Genomic DNA, 27,995 nt, shown 5'->3' on the forward strand with positions numbered 1-27,995 from the left:
TGTATACAATTTACATTTAACATTTAATTAGCGATTCATTTATTTGTAGACAGCCATGTGGATGCCAATTTTTAGGGACTCTTTTCTCTTCCTAACAATGTTAAACTAAACACGACGTACAAGATGAATTAGTAAAACAAAAATTGAAAGAAAAAACATCTTTAAAATCTTGAAGATTGTGTGCGTAAAGTACACCAAGATTTTTTACAATACGCTGTAAACTTTTTCGTTAAAAAATTCACAAACATAAGTTATTACCTGTAAGCATTCCTCCCCTTGTGGTATATTCAACATGATTTCTAAGTTGAACTGATAATGAAAATTGAAAAGAAAAGGTGTTTTTTAAATCTTGGGGGTGTGTGAATAAATGGCGTAAATATTTGGCGGATTTTAATTATTTCTTAGCAAAACAAGACGCGGGCTCGAAGAGGGTAGAAATGCGCACGGTTGTCCCCGCGGATATCGGGTTCGCATTTGTTCCAGTGGACTTTGCATTCCAGTGGCAATTAATTCGATAACATTGAGTCATTCGCGGAATCCCTCCACGGCGAATTTCCCGTGTGTGTTTTCGCAGGTGAACTACTCCGAATCGCGGCCGATCGATCCCTATCGATATTGCCACCGGCCCGTCACGTGCAGAAATTTTATTTCCGCGTTAATACGCTATAGTAACGCGTTCAACGTCGCCACGTATTTATCGGACACAATATGAAACGTTTCGAGATTAAAATTCCAGGAAAATAGACGATCTCCGCGAATTTTTTGACAGGAAAACTTACACAGCCTACCGTAAGAAAAACTCACCGTCCTGGATTCAATAGTCTTTCTAAAATAAAAGATCAGCAGTTGAGAATTTCTCGGTAAATAAATTGGTCAAAAGCGACAGCAATTTCATTCATAACTCAAGACATTTCTAGGGAGGAAACAGAAAGGAGACTAAAAGACCTACGGAGAAACTTGGGGAAGGAATAGGGGTCTAGGAGCGAGAGAAATACCTAGGGAAAAATTGAGAACAAGGGACTAAGAAGTAGACTTGCCAATTGACTTGGTAATTGGCTATGAAATAGGGGATGAACAAGGGGAAGCACTAGGAATTAAGCAAATAAACAAAGGGAGGAAGTAGAGAAGAGACTAATGATTGGACTACAAATCGATCAAGGAAAAAGTTCAAGGAAGACACTAAAGAATGGACCAGAGAATGGACAAAAGAATAAATTAAAGGTTTGACTACGGACTAAGTAAGAAAGAGGCGAGAGAGGGATCTAGATAAGAGACAAAGAAAGTGTGTAGCGAAGGATTGAAACTAGGGTCTAATGAAAGAACTGTGGGAAGTCCCAGAAACTAGAGGAAGGATTGGACCTGGATGAACACTAATGAAGAAGAGGAAACAGGGGTTTAGGAAAAAGGCTGTGGAAAGTCCCTAGAAACTAGTAAGAAGAGTGAACCCTGGAGATATAGACTCTAAAGTAGAAGAAATAAAGAAAGACTAGAAAAGGAGGTGAACAAAACATGACACATGATTCTAAGGATGTGAAAGAACTAGAAAAGCAAGTATAAGACGAAGTAAAAGGAGGGAGGTAGGTCCAGCAGGGTCCACCAGGTGTTTGTGGACACTTCTTATATCAGTTTCAGATTACAGGCCAGTTCCTCCAATTTCAACAACTATTCAAACACGCTATCCAGTTTTCCCTCGACTGAAGAGACTCTCCACGGGATTCACTGCGTCTCTACAATATCAAATCTTCCTACAGCTTCATTCCCAAGACACCGGCTACCGTTGTCCCAGGACCCCACGAAGCCTCCCGCAGTCTCACGCCCGAGACGAAGAAACTAAGACCAAAAGGAATCTCCTCCTCCCCCTCCTCTCATGCGAATAGGCCGTCATCAGAGGCACAGAGGAGCGACCGGTCGTCAGAGACAATTCAATAAGGTCGCCGGAGTGTGGATTTTTCTGATTAGCCGGCGAAGTTGGACGGCCGGTGGCGCGTGATCGCCCTGCGAAAACAACCAAAGGAGAAGAACCTATGGGGTTGGAGTGGGAGTGGGTGGGGAGGAGCCGTGGGAGGCTTTGTCTTATTTTAAAACTCGGCTCCGCTCGGCCATTCACGTCATGCTCCGAAGAAATGCACTCAACACCTTCGGCACGGACACGCCAAGTTTCAATCGGTGTCGGAGCGCCGCTCCGTGAGCTGCTTACCGTCCTCATAATTTTTTCCCGATCGATAAATCGATTCGATACAGCCTGTCAAAGTCGATGATTCAATCCCGCATCCTGGAAAAAAATGATACAATCCTTTCCGATCAAACATTTCAGTAGATTTGATACGACCAAACAACAGATAAAATATTGAAAATGAAATACCTGGAACCATGGTAACGGTGGCGATAGGGATGGCAGAATCTCTATGGGGATTTCTAGGGGATAAACTACCGTGACATAATGCTCAGCCAGTGGTCTCAGTGCTTGTGACAATCGTTTATCAAAGTCAACCAGTGGACAATTCGAGATTGAGTCACGAACTGTTTCTCCTTGGAATTTTCCCGTGATCCAACATGGCGGCGGCGACGTCCGCCATTTTTCTGCTTACGTGGGCACACGTCTTCTACCACCTATGAAATCGAAATTTCCGATATTTGGATGTGCTTAAATTTAAAATAAAATATTCTAAGGATTAATCTCGTACCTTTCCTTCAAGCGAATTAATGGTGGATAGATTGCAGACGATAGTTTGGAGTATTTTGGGGTGGTGCCGGTCCACCAGTTTCGCCTATTGGATTTTCGTCTCCCCCACTTGACAAATTCATCTGGATGCAAGGAATATATCCTACGTTTGCCAATTTCTGCACGTAAGCGAAACGTCAGCTTTTCGGGTTCCTTCGAGTTGGGCAACCGCCACCTGTCCCCCACCCCTTCTTCAGTTTCTCTTGACGAGACGGATCCTCGAGTCGTGACCCCCTCTTGCGCCCGACTTTGTCACGTCCCTGATGAGGAGCCGTGAGGTGCGTTTTATTGAATATCTCGAGAACTATTGGTCGTAGCTGAAAAGCCCAAAAGTACAATTTGTGGGCTTTTCTAAAAGGAATTTACATACGCAAGTAATTTTCATCGTTTGTTTAAAATTCGTGTTAAAAAATAAACTTGTTTTTTGTTGTCCAACAATGACACGTCATTGTCAAAATTAAATTTCTTTATACAAAGAGTGAGAGAGAGAGAGGGGGAGAAAAATTTAATTTTTTCGACAAGAAGTAAAATGACGGTTTTAGTGTTCCATTCATTGAAAGACAAGAAAAATAAAAAAGAATGATTTACGTGGCATAAAAAGCGAACGGACCATAAAAGTCGAGGGATTTATGGCAAAAGTGGCGGATCCGGACGTCAACATGTCCTCTCCCGACATAGAACGGCGAGAACTATTAAAAAGTTTCGAAACAACGATTCCATTATGCGCGGCCCGAATTAAAACTGGAACTTGCCAGTCGGCGCCGGAAGTGGGTGAATAATTGACCTGTATTGCGGCGAGCAAGGATATGAGTTCGGACGTCGAATTAAAACTTCCGAAATTAATTAGAAAAGTTATTATCACGATTATAATTGCTCGCTCTATATCGACTCCCGCGTTTAAGCCCGGTCTAATTTGCATTCGCGGATTATTCGAACGCAGAGACGCGTTAGAGCGCACGGACTCGTTCGCCGCGCGTTTTCCCACCCTGTTTTCCTACGACAATGTGTTTTCACTACGAATCTACCTCCTGGGGGCAAATAAACACGCTGCGGGAAAGAATAAACCAGCAATTTCTCTACGTTCGAAACGAAATGCTGAAATAATAAACAAAAAATAGTTTTTTGAAGGTTTAGGATTGGTGGCAAGGTTGATAATGGATGTGTGAACATTTCTTTTGTTAGGAATTCACAAAAAAAATGCAGGTTTTTTCAAAAATATAAATATTAATTGTAGTTCGCTGTTTGTAAAATGTTTTCCAATTTTCAAAATATAATGTGCTACAAAATGACTGAACACAGCTTGTGATCGAAACTGCATTTTTAATATTTGATCTTCCGGTATCTTCCAATCAATTTCGACTCGAACCTTTCCGAACAGTTGAACGTTTAAACGAAATATTGAACACGTGGGTGGGACATATTAAAACACTATCAGAATGAGGGTTACATAGGATGCGATGGTCAGAGCCGCAGTTACTTGGCAATGTAAACACGTACACCCCTTTTTCCCGGCGCTAGACCATCGGTCCAATAAAATCGCGCCACCCGTTCGTTCCCTCTGGGCTTTCCTAACGACGTGCCAGGATAGACGAGGTCCAACTCCATGAAAAGTTATCTGTAGATTCAATATCGTTCGACCGGCTTCCTTCGAATTCCGCGCGAAATTAATTAAAAACAGGATAGGCCGAGGCTCTTTAATGTTTTCAAGAATACTCACAAGTTTTCCCCCCCTTCTCTCGAGAAAGGCTTCCCGAGCTGAATGCATTTCTGATTAATTAATGCCGGCTTTCGGTCGTCTTGTCTCTCTTCGAAAATAATAATAACGGAAGACTCTTCCACGGAATAACAACTGTCTTAGGAGCTAGCTCATCATTTCGGAGGTCAATTTGACGAACTTCCTCAAACATTCGTGTAATCTTTGCTCTTGGAATTGTAGCATTCATTGAACTTTTCACGAATTGTCCTTCGGAAGCAAAAATCGTGGAACTAGTTTCGACATTTCTGCCAAATGCGGTTGTCGCCGCGTTATCAGAACTGGACTGAACCAGATTTGTTATTGTTATTAGCGGGCAGTGGCGGTTGGTATCGAAGTTGGGACAACTCTTGATCTAGCATCGAGAAGCAAGTAGTTACGTAAGTGGAGCATGTCGATATCGAAATTCTGTTAACTACATGACTGGCGGCCACAGCCGCAGCGATGAACGGCTAGTGTCCGCAGCCATAGCGAGGAACGGCGAGCATTGACAAGGCTGGAACGTTGGCAATTAATAGGAGAGGTGGGACTTAATTAGTACAATCTCCGCGGTGTGTTCCATTCCCGGCGTATATCGCGTCTTGTGTCTACGTCCGCCTCTCATTGTGAACCTGAAATGCCGAGCGTTCCGGCACGTTCCTCAGAAGAAGCTAATATCCAAGCACCGGAAGTCTTGGGAACCAACTTCTTGCGAGAGATACCGCCAAAATACCGATTCAGTTGGGAAACTAATCAACAACATTCTACTCGAAACTCTTCCTAATTACAAACATTTTCCAAATTTTCCATTCATTTCACCCAGCCCAGAATGGAACTATAAAATGTCCCATTCAACCAGGCCCATATACAGGGTGGTTCACCAGACATTACCACCTCGATTTTTGAAGAATAGTTCCGAGAGATGCATACTTTGGTGTTGCGAGTTTTTTTGTGGGTGGACGCGTAGAAAAGATATGGAGGTCATCAGTATTTTTTTAAATGGGATCGTATGTTTTTCCCTGCACCAATCGATGAAGCTTTTCATGCTCTCTACAAAAAAGTATTAACCTGTTAATATCGAAAAACCATTAGTTAAGGAGATATTTCAATTTTAGTCTTTTTATGAAATCTCGACTCTCTTAATAATGTTGCAATCATTTTATTCACTGAAAAGTTTCAATGTGGCGACCGTTTACACCTCGACATTTTCTGAATCGGGAAAGTAATGATTGTTTTACATTCAGTGATGATACGATATCTTTCATATCAGCAATTGTAGTCGGAGCCTCAGCGTAACAGATCACATGATCTTGCCGGAAAATAAACGGGACCACCTCGTCCTGTCCAACGATTCGGAAATATTTGATTTAATGCATTTCTTGTTATTCTTTGATAATGTTCAGGACAACCATCCTGTTGGAGCTACATTGTTTGCCGAATATGCAATGACAAATCATGTAACAACGACCATAAGTTAGTGTAAAGAATATAAAGCTTCGTTGATTGGTGCAGGAAAAAACATAGGATCACATTTTAAAAAATGTGGTTCTCCTAATAACTTTTCTAAAAACCTAATCTATAAACCTGAGATCGCCCTATAACCCCTGTAAACCTAACAAATAATATCTGAAACAAAAGGTGATCTTGGCGAACGTGAAGAAACACGAAGGCGCGTTTCGATTCATCGAAATCTGCTGTATAAACTTGATCTCCCCAGGCCGATAAATCTGTTAGCGTATGCGAATCGGTAGTCAAAGCAACCGGCGGATTTAGTGAGGGCGCGAAACGCCAGGAGAAGCTGCGGGGGTCAAATGATAGGCGAGAGAGCGCATCTATTGGCTACTCAGTACGATCGTCACGTTCCCCGCGACAATTTATGACGATTGGAATAGCGGCCAGTTCGGCCATTACACGTCCCCGTAACGGTATCGGACTACTAAAGTCCGGAACGAGACACCTTGCCAAACTAGTTCAATTAGCGGGTCGGCGTGAAAAAGGATTCGACGTCGTATCTGCCCCTAACGAACTTCCTGAAACGAATAATCCCCGATCCGATAACGGCACCCCATTCCGTCTGCCCTTTATTTCCAACTCGGTTTCGTACCAAGTAGTACTTACTTTCGGCTTTCTAATAAAGCGCACTTGCGCCTACTACATTCTTAATTTCTCTATGACCACGTCACTTCGCCTAAAACTATAAATTAGTTAGATTGTACTTCGTTTTTTACTTCCAAGTCGGTTTTTACAAAATACCTTTTCTTTATGGTGAAACCTTAGACCTGTATAATTATACAATAGGTAGTCGTTTACAATTGCATTACCACCATTTCCAATATTGCAAACTTTCGGGATCCCGAAAATAAGCGCGTGAATGGTTTTGGAAGCGAGTATAATTAACGTTGTTCGAGCGGCGATATCGACAGGCATCGTCGTCACTATTCTTCGGTCCCGCGATTTTCGTGACACACTGCAAATCACGTACTCGCCGATAATGAATTTGCTGGCTAATAAATTCACGCTATCAACGCATCTGGATTAACGTTTCGGTCCCGTCACGTTAATATAGTGCCGGTAACGTGAGTGCTCGTTGACGTTAGCGCCGTATTTGCAAATGTTATGTACACGTCCAGAAAGCCGGGCAGCAACGGCGGCGTACACGATCAGAGCACTGACATAATAAAGATTTATTTACTCCACGCTCGACGGGTACGTATAGCCCGCTGCTGCGTTTCCCGTGCGAATCTATAATTCTGGCTAACTGACGCTCAAGTTTATAACTTAATCCCGGAAAAAAGGAAAGGCGTAGCCCGTTCTGTCACGAAATACAGCAAAAATCTGCTGCTGTGACGACGTAATAAATACTTCATATTCAACGATAGGTTTGCAACATTTATTTCATTAAGTTGACCGATTCTGTCATGATAACAACCATCGATTTGGATGTATGAATAAAATCTCAATGATCTAGTAATATTTTTAAGGGGGTAGACTCGTTTCTGCCGCCCTTATTAGTGAAAGTGGCTTGTTGTTTAATCAATCAAAATGTATAGATTATTTAAAACCTTTCTGTACTTAACATGTGTGCACAAATTCTCATTATAACATTAACATTAACAAATTGTTGAAAGAAATATAATAGATGAGTGTCCGGGTAGCCGGTTGACTACACTCATTTCCAGGATTGAAAATTCTCGATAATGCAGGGGTTTTTCAGTAGTCAAAAGCGCTAGATAAAAGATCAATCTGGGTCGCGAACACCCTATAGACGTATTTTTACGTTTACGAGGCATAATTTGCATTATTCGGCAGCACGTAGCTATCGTAGCTTTATGAAAATAGCTACATGCGCAGCTTTATGCTTACGAATAATATTACAAATTGTGCCTCGTAAATTGATTTTCTATCTAGAGCTTTTGACTATGCTGAAAAACCCCATCTGTGCATTATCGAGAAATGAGAACGCGCATTCCGCACCCTTGCAATCCTGGAAAAATGAGTCTACCCCCTTGTAAGTACCTAGAAAGAAAGCTAGAAACTTACAAGGTGTTAAAAATATGTTACTACGATAGAATAAGCCAAAAATATTATTAGATCATCATGGTTAATATTTAAAAATTGCGTTAAGGTTGGGAAATTTATCTTCTGCGTTTACATACGTAGAAAGAAGTCTAGACCAAACTAAAAAATAAATTTAAGTCGTCATGTTTCCGACGACATTAATACAAAATTACAAAATATGGAAGAAGGGTTAGAGACTCGTTCATAAATCGTTTGAAAAAGATAAAACTGTAAGATAAACATTTATAAGGCATTATATGCCACAATAAGATTCCCCACCGAGCGAACGGCTTGTAAAAATCCTGTCCCCACTTAAGGGGTTAATAACAATGGAAGCACACCAGGACCGTGATAGCTAGCGAGAAACCGATTCAAATCGCGACAATGATGGCAATGCAAATCCGGCTCCACCATGAATAGCCCCGAGGTTTCCACGCATAACTCGAATCACATTCATCCCCCCACGGTTCCTAGACTGTCAGTTATTTATTAGGGTGAGCGCTCATACCAACACTGCTGCCTCAACCCCATAATTCGAGTGTTTAACGCAATTTTATTCATTACTGTCGAGCTTTCCACCAAAAGCACAAAAATTACTCCAGATTTACCGCAAATTTTTCCTGCATATTTTCTCAATCATGTTAGTTTTAACGAATCGCGCTCCACAAGATCAAACTCTCCAATGCTATTGTGAGGCCCCTACATACAAAATCTGAACCACATGAAATGGCAATGACACTAACATTGATTATAACATTGACACTAACAGACCCCTACATACAAAATCTGAACCACATGAAATGGCAATGACACTAACATTGATTATAACATTGACACTAACAGACCCCGACTAACAATTGATATGTTAGTTAACAGTTGGTATTTTAGTTAACAATTGATATGTTAAAGAACTTGAAATATTCTTTTGAAATTTAATTTCAAGAGGTTGCACTGAGCTACAAACGTTTAAAGACGATACAAATTGCAGTTTTTCAAAATATGTATAATTGATACAGATCTGCAAAATGTGTTTTTTAAATTTTTGGTATAAGCCTACATAGAAAAGTTGTAAGCAACAGCTTTTAGTATTTTCGCTGTAATTCCGACCAATTAACTTGAATTCGATCAACTATATCTATGTTGTGTTCAACTCATGGGTTCGTGTAACGCATGCAAGGCAAATTTAGTGAAATTATACAGTGTTTATTAAATAAATATCCAAAATATATGGCCCATAATTGTGCTAGAACTATCCCCACTCGGCTTGCAAGGAGTGTTAACATAATACGGAGCGGCGTGAGACCAGGAGATCACTACTCCAATAACAAAACTTCTTTATCATTACTTTTTATGGAATTTTCACTAACATATTTGTGGCAATTTTCTAATGAAAATGATACCAAATATGATATAATTTGTATAAGGAAAGAAAAAAACGCGGGCCTTTGAACTGCGCCGGTGACTGTGACTCTCTGCGTTTAAAACTTTCATCGTTCATTACGCAAGTAAATATCATCGGAATTATATCATATTTGGTATCATTTTGGCCCTTGAGCTTGACTGTCCTTCTCTACGTTCGACAGGAGTCAAAGAATAGTTTTTCCTGGCCGATAATTGTCGTTGGCCGGACCCATGTTTTGAACAATTATCGAGTAAATACTCTGTACATAGAAATTTATATTCCTTCAAGTATACAATTTAAGGATTTATTTGATAAATTTTAAATTATCTGTACACTCGTTTGTTTTCCTTTTATTTCCGTACTGTTCTATTTTAGTCTCCAAGCTATCACAAGTAACTCTCTTCGTAAGCAGTTGATAAACCCAGAACTGCACACCTAAAAGTAAAAAGATCTCTCAGGAAAGCCAAATAATTACAGTCCATCAATCTTTCTAATTCTGATAACATATTTTCTATCCTAACAAATTTTATTGTATCCATAGTTCAGTTTTTCTACAATATTTTCATTGTATTCATCCATTCCACCGTATCATTGTACCACTAAGTAGCTTCATATTCACAATACAAAAGATTCAAATTTTACTATGACTTTTATAGGCAATTTACAATATCCAAAAGTTCTAAAATAATCTCAGGTTCGTTTTTCCCTTAACAAACGAGTAAAATTATATTCCATTAAACAAGAAATTTGGTGCCACAAAAATGCGTGACTTTTATATTAAATTCACACGTATCCTACACTGGAATGTTTCTAAAGAGTAGCTGATATAAAACTACATTGGCACTGTCCTCTTATAATTAATGACAAAAATCATGGTTGCCTACAATGTTCAGTGAAACATGGCCAGATCCATGAATTCGACATACATTCTGTTTACCCTGCGGAAAGACATCTTGCTGAGGATGCAATGTGCATCTAATGTTTCAAGACAGTGGTTGAATCAACAGTCTGCAATACAATAATTCTTCATTTAGTATGCATTGGTCATAGAGTTTTACCCGATTGCATAGGGTAAATATACAAACCTATATAAACCGGTATTACTTGAAAGAACACACTGAAATCCTTGTTTTTCACCTACGCCTGTGGCAATTTGACGATTCTCATCCTTCTACATATACAACAGCTCTTTGCCAGTACTAATATATGGTCCAGCATGGTATCACTGATACTCTCTTGCTTGTTAAGGATGTTCTGGAAGTATATAAAAACGCAACAAAATTTTTGAAACAAAATTTTGTTTTTATATGAAAACGCACAAAATTTGACAAGATATAATTCTTACTAAATTAATGCAATTACCAAAGTTTGGATTCGATTCACTGCACCGTTTAAGGATTATAGCAACTTAAAGTTTGCACATTTTAACACGTCTTCTTATGGAGAATTCAAATTCATAAAATTCCACTTCAAACCCGATTTAAACCTTGAAAAAACGCAACTAGAAACTCCAGTTTTTTTATACGTAGCAAAAATTATGTAATTAATTATATTCAAAATGTATTAGGATTCACTAAACAGTTACAGAGCAAAAAATTATAAACTGTTACAAAACGTCAAATTTATCGTGTTGTCTCTCATTTTAGCATGGAAACGCGACAAGTGTAGACCACTAAATATATAAATATAGCTACAGAGAGTACAATATTCCCAAAAGTTTAATGCAAAATATACTCATGAATGGCTTTCATTGCCAATATATTGATGGATTTCCAATTTCTTGTACTTTTGTCTCCCATTGTACCTCCAGAACATCTGAGAACATCCTTAAATCCATTGCATCCCACTTGAAAGACTAGAATTTCAGAAAAATGGTGGCGTTGGATGCATTTCTCACGCTTCAACTGTTTCATTCATTCAAAAACAGCAGCGAATCTTGATTTTCATATGAATCCATATGAATCAGGCATTCTATTGTCATTCTATTGTCAATTTTTTCCTCCTACACTGTTATTGACTCCTATTTATATAAATAGTGTTGTGATTCCTTGTTTCAGTTCACATTTTTAGAGTAGTACTAAGTCTTGCGTTAAATTTATTGTGTGTTTTTTCTCTTTCGATGTATTGGATATCTAGAAAACAAAAAGGCACGTAATTATTATTTTTTCTATTAATTTTTTTATGCATTTATTGAAACACTGTTCAAGTATATAATGTGTATTGTTTGTTGTGATGTAGACATGGTTCATCAGTTGCTTTGATCCAAATATGTTTCAAACCATTATTAATTTGATACGTATATTTGTATTATTAATTGTTTATAATACTAAACAATTTAAATAGTTAAGAACTTACCATAACTGTCATATAATAAATATTGTATTGTTACGTTTACGTGGGCGCCCATTATATCGAATCCCATTTAATCGAATGAAGAGGGATTTATAAATATTTATTATTTTTAATTTTAGTTATAGATTACATATTTTTATTATTTTTTGACTTTTAGCGACGTTATAATAGGGATCTCTTTCTTGAGGTTAGATTAGATCACTTGACTTCCGTGCGTCCGAGGCGCCACATGCGACTCTTGAAGCGAATTTAGCGAATAGTGTACCATCTTGGTATATCGTCTGTGATATTACTATTTTTCTTGAAATGAATAATAAAATAATATGAGGGACTAGTGTGATTTACGGAATATATGAAAGAATTTCGTTAGTAAATATTTAATTAGTACCTTCTTTCTAGGATGACAGACTTCTGTAAATCTCAGCTACAAATATTTGAGATTTAAATTTGACGCGGGAAGATCTACGTGATCGGTAAAACAGTTTTCCCTGACTACGAAGGTAGATAAAATAGGCTCAATCTGGCTCAATGTACTTTTTAGTTCGTTTATTCTTCATTTCACGCAAATACGGGCATTTTTTGAACGACTGTTTCAGGTTTTGTATATGTATAGTCAGTGGCAAACTCAGGATTTAAATAAACTGGGGGGGGGGGGGGGGCAGGATGAACGGATAAAATTTTGTGGCCTGGTGCAAGGAAAATTTTTAATGCACATTAAATAAGTGTACAGTAAAATTATGTACAAAATAAATAAATTTGTGTAGAGTCTTAGTAAGTAAGATTTAAATGTGTAGACTTTAGTGGTATATGAAAGCATCTTAAAGGATTTCTCGAAATCGTAAAAATTATTGGTTTTACAGTTGTAGTAAAATGAAGTGTGTTAACCTTTTTTCAAATATAACACTATCTTTATATTCTAATATTCAAGTATAAAAATCTCCATCCGAATCTTCGGAGAAATGTATTTCTCCTCGAAGACACATTCAAGCAAAATTACATATGCTGCAGTACAACGCATAAACGAAATGAGAATGCACCATTGTCTAGCCTGAACTTTTTTTAATTTGTAAATCGTTGTTTTACACTTTTTCCGCTAGATTACAGTACCAGTATGACCTATTTAATATTTCAACTTGCCGGTATGATACAAAATGGTTGATTGGTAGTGGTACACTCAATGATAACAGGGGGGCTTTCCCTGACTTTGACGTTTCCGAAACTTTTTGATACCTGTTGATACTAATGGTTACACGGCACAGGATTGTTACAAAGACCCTATCCTTATTTGAAACCGCGAATTAATCGCCACACGTGATTTGACAGTGGAAAAACGGTTTTGTTGGGCCCTTGCCCTTGAAGATGGTTACGATGCATTGCTGCAGTGAATCAAGGAAGAACGAACACGTGTCGCAAGGCCTATGTCATAAGTCGAAGGAGTGACCGACCTCCCCAGAATGTGCCGATTTAGCGTGTCTGTTGAAGCGCACAGTGTGCCGAACACTAACCAAAATGTGCTTCGTGATGTATCACGAGATACTGTACTTTCGCGTAAGTATCGAGGGAATACGAGAAATTTTTAAATAATATTTTAGAATATAACACTGTGTTTACGATATATTTACTATTGGCAATTGACAGAATTGGCGCAATATATGAACATAATATATTCGAGGAAATACAATAGTTTATAAGGAGTGCTAATACGGGACAACTAATGCGTTCAAGATGTAACGCAGACGAAGGAATAACCTATAAAAAAAAACAACGGTAACGATATTTCGAATTTTACACTATTACAACATTCATTATATCGCACTGCACGCATTGATAACATTGCATACTTCAGCCAACAACAATGAATCTATTTATTCAATATGTTATTGTTCTATTCGAACGCAAGATTGCGAAAGAATGACACATCATTAGCTATTCATTTATTATTTATACACGACATGTTTCAAATATATTATTCATGACGATGATACAACAACTATATAAAGATATATTTAAATGTATTACAGTAATCTACCTTCGAAAAGTCGTGACGACTTTTTTATAAAGGTTAATAGTTAAAATTTGATTTTTTAATAAATCAAATATATAGAGTTTAACAGATTATGATTTTAATTTTCAATAAAATGACTATCTTCACGTTGCACTATGGCTTGTGATTGGTCGAGCTTCGGTTTGTCGGCTCCATAGACATATAGAGATAGACTGCGCCGTCTTATGGGCGAGTTGAAGCCCACAATGGCGGCGCGCGGTACAAAGAGTGAGAGAGAGAGCATTAGCCGGGGTCCATAGCGCTCTCTTTCTATATGATGTGTCGACACATCAATTAGAAAGAGAGCGCTATGGACCCCGGCTAATGCTCTCTCTCTCTTGCACGCCGCCATTGTGGACTTCAGCGCTTCGTTCAGGCCGCGCAGTCTATCTCTATATGTCTATGGTCGGCTCGGACCGGAAATAGATCTTGTAATCGGAGAACTCATTTATGGAAACATGGCGGCGACCGAACGCACGTCCTATTTTTGACTCGTCGAAAGACGATCTTCTTTCGGCTTCCTGTTCCTATTCTGTCTGCAATGAAATTCGTCAGAATACAGCAAAATTACACCCTTCGTAAGAATATAGCAAGATCACGAACTTGCATAGGTTGTATAATTAAAACATTCACTAGAATATAGCAAAATTATAAACTCTACTAGAATATACATATAGTAAATTTATAAATTCTACCAGAATGTAGTGAAATTAAAAACTCTGAGAAAAACTACAAAATTGACCGTAATGCAACGAAATTGGAAAATCGATTAGAATACAGCAAAATTATAAAATTGATTAGTTTGCATTAGTAAAATCACAAATCTGACCAGAATATCGCAAAATGGCAAACTCGACTAAATTAATTTTAAAGTTGGCTAGAATATAATAGGAAATTGATAAAATTATACTAAGATTACAAACTCGACCAGACTATAATCGAATTAAAAAATCGACCGGGATATAACAATATTGAACATTTAACTAGATTATACTGAAATAAAATTGTGATCAGACATAACAAAATTACGAGTTCGACCAAACTATAGCAGGCTCGTAAAATTACCAAAAATATACTAAAATTGCAAGCTCTAACTTCAAATTTCCTCTAAAAACTTACAACTTTTCACAAACAGATAAAGCAAAGATTGCAAGAATATCGACGTATCTCTATAACAAGTCGTCCGGCGCGAAGTTCAAACAATCCATTCCTACTTACTGAAACAACCGATCACGTGACCATCACACTTTCGCTCTGCAACCCGAAAAGTAAGTACTTACAGATAGTGATTGCGAACAGATTACTCTATTTAGATATTCTCTAAACACTTTTTCCTCTCACTGGAGTCCTCTTCCATCTGCAAGAATAAAACCTAACGCATGCGCCCGCGGTTGGCGGGCGCTCGAGCCCAGTCTGGGAGACTTAAATAAAGCTGGCGACCACATGGTAGTCACGGGCAGGTCAGTAAATAGCGATCACGACCGTCCACATGGACGCTTGAACTCATGGAACCGTCTATTTCTGACTTGAGCTCTGCTGCCAGCGGGTACCCTAACGAAATCCTCTTGCGAACCAAAAATACTCTGTTCGGACGGTCCGGAACTTGGTCCACCACAATCTTGATAGCTACCGGACCTTCTGACGTAGGTACAGTGGACCTTGGTCCAGCTTGATTCTTTGGGTTCGATGCTGAAGACTCTCTGTTGCAGCAGCTGTGTTTAGAGATAGATGATCACCTGGGCGCAGCTCCATACTTCTTTACATTCCATACGTCGCATTCACTATGGGAAGTAAGGAAGCACGGAACCAGTGGCCCGGCCTAGGGTCTTTTCCGGCGAATCTGGTCACTACAGCGTGGTACCTGGGGTTGCGTAATCCACTGATAGGTGTCACGAGCTACCTGGTAAAATTCACTAGTGGCGTCGGATGATCGTGGTCGTTGTACGATAAGAGATGCTGCAAGATGATGATGATGATGATGATCGCGAGACGCAACGGAGAGGAAAGGCTCCTGACCGGCCGGCTGCTTCAAACTGAATGCTACAAGCGGTTTGAGAGCACGCTCGTCTCGCGGATCCCTCTAAAAATGGCCGCGCCGATCTCATTGGCCTCCGCGTGTTCGTCGCCCCCCAAAGGCACATGTAAGCTTACACTTGAGTCTGCGGCGAGCTGTGCCGGTTCGGCTCGGCTCCGCTCCCTCGCAGCGCATCGCGCCAAATTTGTCTTTACCCGAAAATAGTCAGTCCCACGGCTGCCACCACATGGCGACTATTCCTGGCCCAGACTCGAGTGATAACTTACCCAGGCTTTCTGTCTTTCTCTCTCTTTCTCGACCGGCCCTCCCCGACCATGATTCTTCTTCTTCTTGGACGAGACCATGCCTTACAAAGACGTACGCAGGGATAGGATACGTCCTGGTGTCGTTGAACGGGGCGAGACGTCGCTCTAGGGATGCAACATCTTTTGCTCGTACAAAGAATTGAGGGATTGATGGCTTCGGATACCTTGATTCGTTGAGGATGGTTTAGGTCTTAGACGTACCGAGAGATAGGATACGTCTTGGTGTCGTTGATCGGAGAAAGACGCTGCTACACATGCTACATCTTTTACTATTGCGAGGGATTGATGGATTAGGATACACCCTAGTTAATCGAGGATGTTTAAGTTAATTTGAGTAGACAGACATTTGTCTTGGGTGAAAAACGAGAACTATAGCCGGCTGCTTCATGAGTGGGCTCTAAGCGAAGACTACAGTCCATTAGAATTTCATACACATTGGGATGAACTCTTTGTTCTGTTGATGATACTTTGATGAGAAGCTTCTTGGAAGTTGTAGGTATTACTGTGAGATTTGCAAGATTGTCTTGCTGGTGCCAGGTGTTGGGAGTAGTGTAAGCAAGCCCTTCTGGGTCCTGTATAGTGGCTCAGAGAACTATTTGTTATGAGTTTGCATAAATGGTGAAAACAATAATGTTGGCACTGCTACACAGTCCATATGCATGAGATACAAACTACCCTCAAACATGATGCAGAATCTATTCAATTGAATATCTTGCAAACTAATGTAGCTAGAAAAGAATGTTGCATACTGCTCTCCTTTTAAGGAGGATAAACAATATTGTTTAAAGTACATAGATGGCGCCAGCCATTTCCCAAAAAAGGATTTTTTTCTGCAAACAAAGTTGCAATAAAAGAAGGTATTAATTGCTCGTTTAACACTACATTGTAGAAGTGCTGGAGACCCGCCAGCGGCGTTATTGCTGCAAATAACGTTCTATAAATAATACTTGCGACAAACGATCTTGCTAGCCAGCTTGCTAGAGCTTCAGACACGAGTCCTGAGACGATTCGGACTCGCCTCGGCTACAAATTAAACAAGGTGTAAATGTAATTGTTATTTTTATGGAGGTTGGACGCGACGATTCGCGGGAAGCGTATTCCCAAGACATGTCCCCATTTTATTATCAGTTTGAGATACACGTTTCATTAGGTGTTCGCGACACCACCCATAAAGTGGCAGTTGAAGGGAGTTTAATGGGATCAATTTAGTTATTTTGAGTAAGCACGTTGCCAAGGCCTGTTTACCGGAAAAATGTCCGCGTATAAAAGACGTTAGGGATTAATGGCGTCGTTTGATAGTTTACTGCGTCGCGAGCTATGGTAATTTATGCATCGACCTATCCTCCATTTTTCAATGTTAACGGAAATCTTCTGCATGGTTTACAGAGGCGGATAATTATTGTCCTTTAAGGTGTTGCGCGCGCCATTTCATTGGTATTGCAGCTGGAGCGAAGTTAGTCCAGTCAATGAATGCTCATAAGGGGGGCGTAAGAGGGAAATGGAAGGAACACAATTTTTAACTTTGGGACTTTGTTTGGACTAGTTAGGAGGTAAACATACTAAAAGTCCCTACTCCTAGGAGGTGAGCGGGCTACAGGGGGGCACGTAGAAGTCACCTTTTTCGGTTTTCCGCTTCTATCTCGGAAACTATGTGTCCTAGCGATAAGACCATTTCGTACAAAATTAAAGCTGACAAAATGTGCCACAAGATTGATTCGATTCATTCAGTTTTTCCGAGATATCCGAGCTCAAAGTTCACGAATTGTGAAAAAGAAATTTTTGCCTTATTTGACTAGCCAACTCTTCAGCACAATTAGTGAACTTTGAGCGCGGATATCTCGGAAACTATGCGAGATAGCGAAAAACTGAATCCAATCAATCTTGTGGCACATGTTGTCAGCTTTAATATTGTATGGAATGGTCTTATCGCTAGGACACATAGTTTCCGAGATATAAGTTAAAAATTGTGTTCCTTCCATTTCCCTCTAACAACTTTTCGTTGACTGGACTTAATTTGAATTTAGCGCTTTCCCGCCTTTCTGCTAGAGGCTTAGGGGTGACTTTTATATTTAATAAGAATAATTCTATCAATTTGTTATCGCAACATTATGAAAATAATGTTGGTGATTTAAATGTTTGGACAGATTACATAAACAAGTGATATGACTAATGTTTTTCGTTGAAATTTCCCATAACCATAATCAATGGGAAACGCTTGACCCGGTCAACCGATTTACATGCACTGGTTTTCCGGCCCCAATCTTGCCATCGAAATCGATTTTATTGTTTTAAAAATTGTTATATGTCATATTCGAGAATTTCGTTATTTATTAACGTCCACTTTGGAAACGATTTCAGATATTGAAAAATTATTGTCAATTTTGACAAACAGTGTTTCGAAGCATTTGAAAAAACTGTTAACCTACTTCTCTTCTTTGAAAATTACTTTAAAATTTGAGCGATTATTGTAGAGAATGCAAAGTATAGAAAGAACATTATTTTTAAATGTTATTAAATAATAGGGTTCCTTTAATCCTCGGACAACGGACGATTTTTGTAGCTATATAATTGGCAATGCTTAGGACCGTTCACAGCTCTAATTAATAATTTTTAAAAATTTTCTTTCGATGATGTCTCGTGTAGACACATTAGTCTTTCCGATATCCTCAATGAAACAGCTATTCAGTTAGTTTAATTGCCACAAATTGAGTACAAATGACAATTTGGACGTTCCCGGTCAAAAATGACTCCGGCACAACACTCGGAGGGTTAAGAATATCGATATTGATATTATACATCAAATATTAATGATTAATATTAATATTACGAATAAAACATAAAATAATAAATGTTTATATGACTTTACAATGGAATCCAAGCATTCCAAGTGATGTTTGATAATAAATTTTTAAATACTTTCGGCGCAAAGGTTCGATCGTTTATCGTATTATGTTTGATAATGTTTGAATACTACTTTCGATTAGGCAGTACGTTATTTTAATTTTTGTTTTTGCATTCCAGTAATTAGTTTTTTTATTACGTAGGTTGTGTGTGTTTACTGAAGAGTATGATCACATGTGAGCTATTTCGAGTATCGAAATTGCAGATGAGATGATAAGCTTGGAATGCAAACGAGTTTCGTTCTTCCGCCAGAAGTGGTTGCCAAATATCCAACTTAAAATATCATTGTACATAAATAATGCTGGATATGTGGAAGGGCAGACGAGCGAGCACATTGACTACCTATCGTACAGTTGACGTGCAAATGATTGCACATTCACTGACGCATGTTATTTTTATACGTTTATATTTCAACGCGGAATTCTTCGTATTTTTTAAATTAATTAATTAAACAGCTTTTGTGCTGCTGTAGTAATGACAGTGAAGATTGTTAATTTCAACAATGTGAGCGGAATAATTAAAATTAATTTATTACACAATCTTTTTCTTATAACACAACGACTCTATAGAAATATTAATTTTTTAACATGAATTAGTGTAATATAATTATTGAAATAATAAAGGAAATGCTGAGGGTAAACTGGGGAGAAGGAAAGTAATTGTAGTTCATTTATAACAACAGTTTTTCTAGGAAAAATTAGTTGTTTAAATATAAAAAGCATTTCTCTATAATGATTTAAAGAAAGAGTGAGGGATATATCAATTTTTTAAATGTTTCTCAGGCGGTCCTAAATAACTGTAATCTTTAATTCTTCTGGTAAGAACTTGAATGGAGGATGGGGTCATTTTTATCATAATAGCGACATTATATAAAAATTTTAATGTTTAAATATCAAATACCATATACTCCTTCGTAATTTTAATATTAATCTTTCTTTTCTCAGGACTGCAAAGGGTTAAAAGACACATTTCTACGATTGTATTTGGAGAAAAGGGGAGAGGTTGACAATAATAATTCTTGAGGTTAGAATGCCGAGGAAGGAGGGACACGGAGGGGTGGGGGGAGGAAAGGAACGTCGATTTTCTTTTGCGAAAAGTTGTCTCTGCCGTGGCGTCAGCGCGACGCTCCAAAAATAGGGGCTGTATTAGGCCGTAAGCCTGTAGTGGCTCTCGTTTTCGCACGGCTCACCGGACCGAATGCGAATGCATCGTCTTCGGCTGCTGCCAGTAATTTTAGATACGGACGGAGACGTCGCGACGCAAGAGCTGAAGGATTCCTCCTCTGAACCGAACGGAAAACAGCGTCGCGACGCTGCAGGAAGCGTCCAAATTCGCTTTCCATCGACCGTACCGAGTCCTCCCATTATACAATTACCCTTCGCGACCCTATACTTTCTTCCATCCATCAATTTTCCTCACGAAGACCAATTTTCTCGAATTTCTTAACATTGTGTGACAAGTTTTTAATCCAAACTCCAATCTTCTTCAACTTCATAAAATCGTGTGATAAGTTTTTAATCCAGTCCAATTTTCTTCAATTTTTTATAAAATCCTGAGATAAGCTTTCAACCCCCATTGGTTCCTCGTGGTGTAAATTCAGCCATTTACTATTTTTACATATTGTATCATAAAATGATCGATCCCTTTCTGTCTGTGTTGTGGGACATATCCGTTTCTTTAAAGTGTGACGTTATGAATGAAACATAATTTGTTGATTTAAAGTTATAATCGAAAATGGGTAACATATTAATTCTAGGCTTGTTCTATGCAACTATTTCTTATTAATTCAATAAAATTGTGTGACAGGATTAAAGTTCTTCAGCTTTCCTATGAGGTACAAGTGCAACGGATTTGCTTTTTGACGATCACTGCGTTTCTATAGCTTGAAAAATGCGCCCTAAAGGGGGGAAGTCAGATTCCGACACAGCCATAGGTTGCGTTAACCCACGCGTTGGTACTTGGTACACGCGCGTAAAGGCTATTTTCAACGGCGAACTCGTAACCCGATACACACATCGGCCGGACGGAGTTTGTCCGTGTTTCTACATATAACTAGAGAATCACCGGGAAATGGTTTAACGTTTCTTTAATGAAATGTTCAAGCACCTTTTACACCCCTTTGCTGCTCTTCGGATTCATTAAGCTTCAATAGCGTTCTTATGAAATTAATTATTATCCTGGTTTGTTGGAAACCGTAAAAACCGATACAAAGTCGTCCTACACGTTTATTTTCTGTTTTATAAAAAGCACTCGCATGAAAAGCAGTAACATGAATGTTGACTGTCTATCGATAATAGAGATTCCGAGAAGTTATGACAACATATAAGATATAGTTTGGCAAATAACGTCTAATCGGACCATATCAGTACTCAATCTTCCATTTAAGAAGTAGAAAGTGTTTCACCGTGAAATTTGCTAATAGAAAATCGCTAATAAAATAAAAATGTCCTAATGAGAACAGACCCAAAGGCCCCATCAACATTTTCTACATTAGAGGGCAGCATTCAATCGGAAAGCAAAGGCGTCGCCACGGAAGGGCACGCGAACTTCTTTCACTGGCGACCACCCCAACCCCCAGTCTTCTACATTTATGCGTAGCTTCCGACGCAAACAAACTCATTATTCGAAAATAACGTAACATCCCTCGCTTTTCTCGTTACACGTCGGGTCGTTACGATGGGAAATAAGTCGAGCTCGGCTCCGCAGCTTTCATCCCGGGTGCCGGACAACACGGTTCACTGCGAAAAAGTCACGCGAATAGAAAATTGGAGTTCGCCGTGGGCTGAATGGCTCTCCGACTACGGGGCGGGGACTTCAGTGAAATGAAAATGTTATGTCGCCCGGGCGTCTCGAGGATTACCGCTCTGTATTTTAAGATCTTATTTAAGGTCCTCTCCTGTTCCCCCGTCGTAATCTCGCTGATAACGTGAGAATTACCAGCTGCTTTATAAAGACAACGCCGCGTAAAGACGTTGTTCCCTCTGATCCCCGGTTTTTCCTCTTTTCCATCTCCGGCCCGGTATTGTTTGATTCTATTCTGGGTAATTCTGTTTTTCAACCGGGGAGAAGGTCATTAAAACCGGCCTAGATCGCTACTAATGTGATGACGGTGTCGGGAGACGTGTATCTTAGAGGGTGGGTGCGATGGTGGTTCATTTTTCCATCAGAGAGCTGGAGGAAACGGTTGAAAAGCGATTCTTACCGGAGTTTTGTTTATTCGATTTAATTCAGTTGGGATAGTACTTGGTTTTTGAGGTAGATTGGTGTTTGGGGGGCGTGGCCTCGTTGCTCTCAATGTCTTTGGAGCTTCTCTGGTGGCTCATAACGCAATTTTAGAGAAATTTTGGTTATAACATGTCTCATTTTAGCGTTAGATTGATACGTGGGGCGTGGTTTTTTGTGGGCGTGACTTCGTTGCTCTCAACGGAGAGAGAACGGTGCTCCTCAGACTAACGTTTGGCCTTGCTTAATCTGAAGGCAGCCGAGTGAGTCTCTTTCTTGTTCCTTGTCTCCAAAGTCTGTCAAACAGTGGGCGTGGTTCCGTCACTTCTACTGTACATACATACTGATCTGGGAAGCATGATTACATTGTTTCCACAGCGTGCAGTGACTGTAGTAGGCGTGGTTTCGTTGATTCCTTGATTCCGTACCCTTACCCTAATTTAGAGTGTATCTACAAGAGCCAGACGGCTATTTATCTAGCTTTTCTAGCCCAAAAGCCCACGGATTTGGTCAGTAAACAATTCTTCTTGTTCCAATATTTAAGAAATCAAATTAACCGAACAATAGCGCCATATCTCTATATATTGTTTACTTATAGTTTTCATTGAAAAAAATTACTTGCATGCGCTATCGAGATCTCCGCGGTCGAGTACCAAACCGTTCGTTAAAAAGAAACCTCCAAGTTTCTCAAAACAATATCGAAAGTGACTTTCTCGACTTCCCGCATAGGCGTAGCCACCAGAGAAGCTGTTGATCGCTGTTCGCCGGTCTTCAGGGGCTCGCGCACTGTTCACCTGCGATTTGTCCATGACGCCAGCATATTCCACCGCGAAGACGTTTTCATCGACGCTGGAAAGTTAGAGCCCCCCCCCCTCTATCCCTTCGCGACTCGCGTAACCAACTCCTTTTGCAATAACTTTTAAAGGAGCCCGGAATTAATATATTTTTTCTGAGGGCCGGAATGGCTGGCCGGGTGCCGCGGTCGGGTATTGAACGCATAAATTACACGGCTCGGGCCAAAGTGCTGCGATTGAAGTGCTTCGTGTTTTTCCCTCCCACTCCTCGTTCACGTTTTTTCTCTCCTTCGCTCTCGCTCTCACTCTCTCCCTTTCATTCCGCCCCCACATCTCCACACGGAACCTGAACTCCGCGAATGGAATTAGTTGGTGATAGTGATTTAGTTTTGGTTCAAATACTCCAAACTCCCCAGTTTCTTCGCATCTCCGTCTTCCGGGTCACTCGAACTTTAAATGAGTAACGTTTGCCGTTCGGAGTTAGTTTTGTCATAACGATATAGACACGAGCATCGCGGTTCCTTTCTTATGGAGACTTTCCTTTGGTGGCACTGATTTGGTAGATATGGGTGAAGAGTGCCCTTTGGAGCCGTGTTTGGCTTCTGGGGGCAAACACGCCACACCCACTGTCGGCTGTCTGCACAATGAAGGGTAGATAGTGCTCAAGATCTTCTACATCGCTCTAACAAGGGACATTACCCAGAAAGTATTTGCACACGAATTTTTTTTTAGCTACTGACACTCATGTTAAGGGGGTGAAAATAGCCCTCAAAGGAGGGTGGAAACCTCATTTTTGCTAATATATCGGGAACTGGAGGGTCGAGGGCAATTATTTTTTAAAAATTTGAGTGTTTTAATATCAGAAAAAATTATTTGTTGAATCAATATTTAAAAATTTATCTTTTTTTTTTTGAGATATTTCTTATTCATTGTTTATCGATATTTATGTAACTCCGTGTACGTCATGTATGGACCAAAATAGTTTTATGTTTAGTGGACCATAATTGTTTTTGTCCTTTAACAATAATTATTATTGAATACCAAGATGCCAAGAGCATCGAACAGAGTTGGGCAGTAATTAATTACATTTCTTAAGAGTTGTAATCTAATAATTTAATAATATGCTATTCAGTAGAGAGAGAGGTATCTAATTACCTTTTTTTAGTGCCATTTTAGCGTTAAGTAATTACAACTACCCATTACAATTACTTTGCAATTGCATTAAAATTACTTGGAAATTGCAGAAATCAAATTGCAATTACATGTAACTCTAATTTTGTTTATGCAATTTCAAATTACAGTAATTGTAATTGAAATTACATTTTGCCCAACTCTGGCATCGAAACCCCGTCCACTTGGAATGCACTGCACAAAGAAATAAGAAAAATAGTAATAAATTCTAGTGAGAATTTTAGGGTTATGTCATTCTCTAAATTTTATTTGTTTACGATTACTTGCAAAACAATTGATCGTTCTTTTTTATTAACCGACTTCGAAAAAGGAGGAGGTTACTAAATTCGATCTGTATGTGCCTTTTTTTTCATGAGCTATTGTTGCTCGCTTTTTAATATCTATGTTATTTGGACAACTCAGTTTTGCGAAATTTATTTGGTCTTCGATATAGGTTAATAAATATTTTAAAAAATCATTAAAAAGTGGTAAACGACATGAAGAGTGGAATTGCATGGCAATGCAATTGGGCCCTGCCCAACCAGGTCTTTTTTACCGGAGCAAATCAAGCGTATATAACAACAGAGCTACGAGCTGATTGACAGTGTTCGACTGACAATGTCGACGGTTGTGCATCGTTGAAAGTTCCATTAACTCGAGCCCTAATTCACCTTTTCCACTAAACAAATCGCGAATCAATAGGAGACGCGCGACCCGGTCAACCGATTTACACGCACTGGTTTGTCGGCCCCAATCTTGCCATCGAAATCGGTTTTATTGTTTTAAAAATTGTTATATGTTATATTCGAGGATTTTTTGATTTATTAACATCCACTTTGATAACGATTGTAATCAATTTTTAAAAACAACGTATCGAAGCATTTGGAAAATTGGAACCTACTTCTCTTGTACTGAAAAAAGTCATTAGGTCATTGTAGAGAACACAAAACACGGGGAGAACATTATTTTTTAAATGTTATTATATTAAACCTACGAAATAAAATGAAAGGGAGCAATGTTCGAATACTAAAAAATTGGCTTCTTCCTAGAATCGATATTCGTATTACTTCAAATATTTTGTTAATGAAATGTTTTTAAAATTATTTTTGAATGTTTGAAGTGATTTTCCAAGATCGAAAGATTTAATGAATAATTGTAACATTTGTTAGACGTGGATTGTAGATCTGGCCATTATTTAATGAACTATCGGTAACACACAATGTTCAGAAAATTTCTCGTTTCTCGCGGGACCAGGAATTGAAGAATTGATAGACAGGAAGACGCGGAACGCGAAATTGAAGGTTTATTTATCACGCGGAGTTCTGATCGAACCGGCTCCTCGACGCGAATGACTGATAGGAAATCCGAAAACTTCGAAACAATCTCCTCTCGTGAGGAAGACGCATGCGAACTGAACGAAGATAAATGGAATTCTGCGAGATAAACCATTCTGCGATTTAGGGACTCGCTATCGCGAACATTGCTTTATTTGTTTACTCGTTCCGGACGTTACATTGACCTTTAAATTAATTAAGCGCCGCGTTCAAAACAATTATCAAACTTTCTGCTAATGATAACATATAATGGCGAGCGACCGTCTCTATCGACCGTGTAAGAGTGCAAATTGAGAGTTATTGCTGTTGTTGCTTTCGCAATTTTTTCAATTGAATACATCTTTTAATAACAGCGATATTTTTTGAAACGGAATTATTCAAAACCTCATCCCAAAAATTTCTTTTATAAAGAATGAAGTTTTCATTATTATATTTTGTTGGTAAACGTATTAGAAGAATATAAGAATATTATTATTCTACTTCCAACTTAAAATAGTTAAAAATTGACTCTTGTGCAATTTTTGTCTCGCAACGAATTTAGAAAATTTTTATTTTATTTTGATTTCCATAGAATCGTGTTTTTACACAATAATTTAAAGTATAATATTTATTATACTATACAAGTATATTTTTGTATATTTTTTAATTCAAAATTTATTTTCATTTATCTTAACGCTGATAAGGTACAAAAGAGTGAAATAAATTTTTCCAGCTTGCTGAAAATGTTATTCTTATATATAATATTATACAATTTATTCAAATATGATGCGGTAAAATTATATACGTGTTGAGAAATCCAGTATAAATTGTTTTAGCTGATTAACTTTCGTGAAAACTTTTGCAGAAATTGTTTTGCCATTTTCCAGTTCTACACATTACTATCTAAACTGATTGAATGTATTTATATCTCATAACCTTGAATGGTTAGTTTGCAGTTTTTATTAAGAGTAGTCACAATTGGTCGGCAACAAGAGCATAACTGCGAATAGGGACATTTACCTCGTTGGACTTTAGACACTCACGTTTCTAACAACATTGATACATATGCGTTTAACCTAGCGTCACATGTTTTTGGATGTTACTAATTTTTTCTCAGGCAGTTTCGCGATTGTTGAGACTCTCATTAATTATACAGAGTGGCTCGAACTTCTCCAAACTGCACAAACATAAATTATGTTTGGAAAAATAGAGAAAACAATTATAGGAAGTTTGAAAGTTTGTAAACAGTTCATTACGAAGTTATAATCAAATATTGAACGCTGCCAGAAATGTGACAGTGTCATTGGCAGTGCAGTTTGGGACAATGCAAGAAGGCTTGTGTTGCCCTTGGTGAATCAGAGTGCTGAGTATTCATAGTCATTTCACAGAATCGTTTTAAACCTTGAATTTGTGCACAAAGTAATTTTTTATCTATTGCAACTTTGGCGAAAAAATCGGAGAACGATCTATCTGGGCTCATTTTAAACAGTGAAGTTTCCACTTTCCTGAAGTAATTGTAAATTTCACTGTTATCAAACAATTATTAAGATTGCAGAATCATTGAACCTGATCGTCGACGTTTGATCTATTGCAACATGGTGGCAAATATTGGGACAACAATCTACTCAGGTGTATTTTCAAGCTCGAAGCTTCTGCTTCTTATACTCTCAAGTTACTTACTTCTAGGTTACTGTTACAATTTACAGCTTTAACTAATTAGTTATAATTATAACTTCGTTAATAAAAATCGAGTGACACCTTGCCTCGGCTCATTTCAAAGTTCAAAGCCTCAGCTTTCAATGCAGCTAAGTCCCATTACTCTATATAACCTCCTCGCAGCGGAAAATCTATCACAATGTGCCCTATCGATCCAAGACTGGTAAAAACTGTAATTAAACGATCCCGATGTTCAACTGACAATAACTTGGCGAGAAAAGATCGTACGACAATCAACTTAGACTGATAACAAAACCTGATTCCTCTACTTTCGACGATCCCGGGTCCGAACGAAATAAATTCAATGTTTATCACTGCAAAACGCAACTTACCCGCGCGGTAGCAACAACATCTATAATTCCCGGATCGACAAGAAAAGGATCACTGCGTCCATACACTGGCTTGATCACGGTAGATCCGCGTGGATCGGGGATGAAAAAGGAAGTCGAGGGACATCGGTAGATATATTTGCGCATCTCGTCTACGAGCCTGATTTACCCGTGAGAATGTCGTTTTGCTCTCGGATCTTCGAGAGGCAGATATCGAAGTGTTTTGTCGGGGCCCAGGTTGCACTGTGTCAATTATATTTAGCACTACGCGACTGACTCACTCGCGATCGAGCAGAGACCGGCGGAACAGTGCGCCGAGTGCACAGAGTGCTGCGGCAGACCCTGCAATGATGCCCCGTTTGTCAGTGACTCACTAAACGCACGATATATGCTTATATGC

General features: G+C 38.9%; 1 protein-coding gene and 1 long non-coding RNA gene across 8 annotated transcripts in view; one reads left to right on the top strand and one right to left on the bottom strand.

Annotated features, from left to right (window-relative positions):
* The window catches only part of Mib1 (E3 ubiquitin-protein ligase mind bomb 1), a 640,458-nt gene that overhangs the window by 598,136 nt on the left and 14,327 nt on the right, over positions 1-27,995 (top strand). The window lies entirely within an intron of this gene.
* On the bottom strand, positions 50-12,181 carry LOC143217868 (uncharacterized). Of its 4 annotated transcripts, none has more exons than XR_013010924.1 (8): positions 11,770-12,181; positions 11,201-11,546; positions 10,777-10,900; positions 10,500-10,668; positions 10,299-10,422; positions 2,685-9,849; positions 2,363-2,610; positions 50-2,272 (listed from the first exon to the last, which is right to left on the bottom strand). It is a non-coding gene; the product is annotated as an uncharacterized LOC143217868 (long non-coding RNA). The 4 variants fall into 4 exon arrangements; XR_013010923.1 differs by having other exon boundaries at positions 11,149-11,546; XR_013010922.1 differs by having other exon boundaries at positions 52-2,272; positions 10,760-11,546; positions 11,770-12,180.

Source organism: Lasioglossum baleicum, chromosome 18 (genome assembly GCF_051020765.1).
Source record: "Lasioglossum baleicum chromosome 18, iyLasBale1, whole genome shotgun sequence".
Lineage (NCBI taxonomy): Eukaryota > Metazoa > Arthropoda > Insecta > Hymenoptera > Halictidae > Lasioglossum > Lasioglossum baleicum.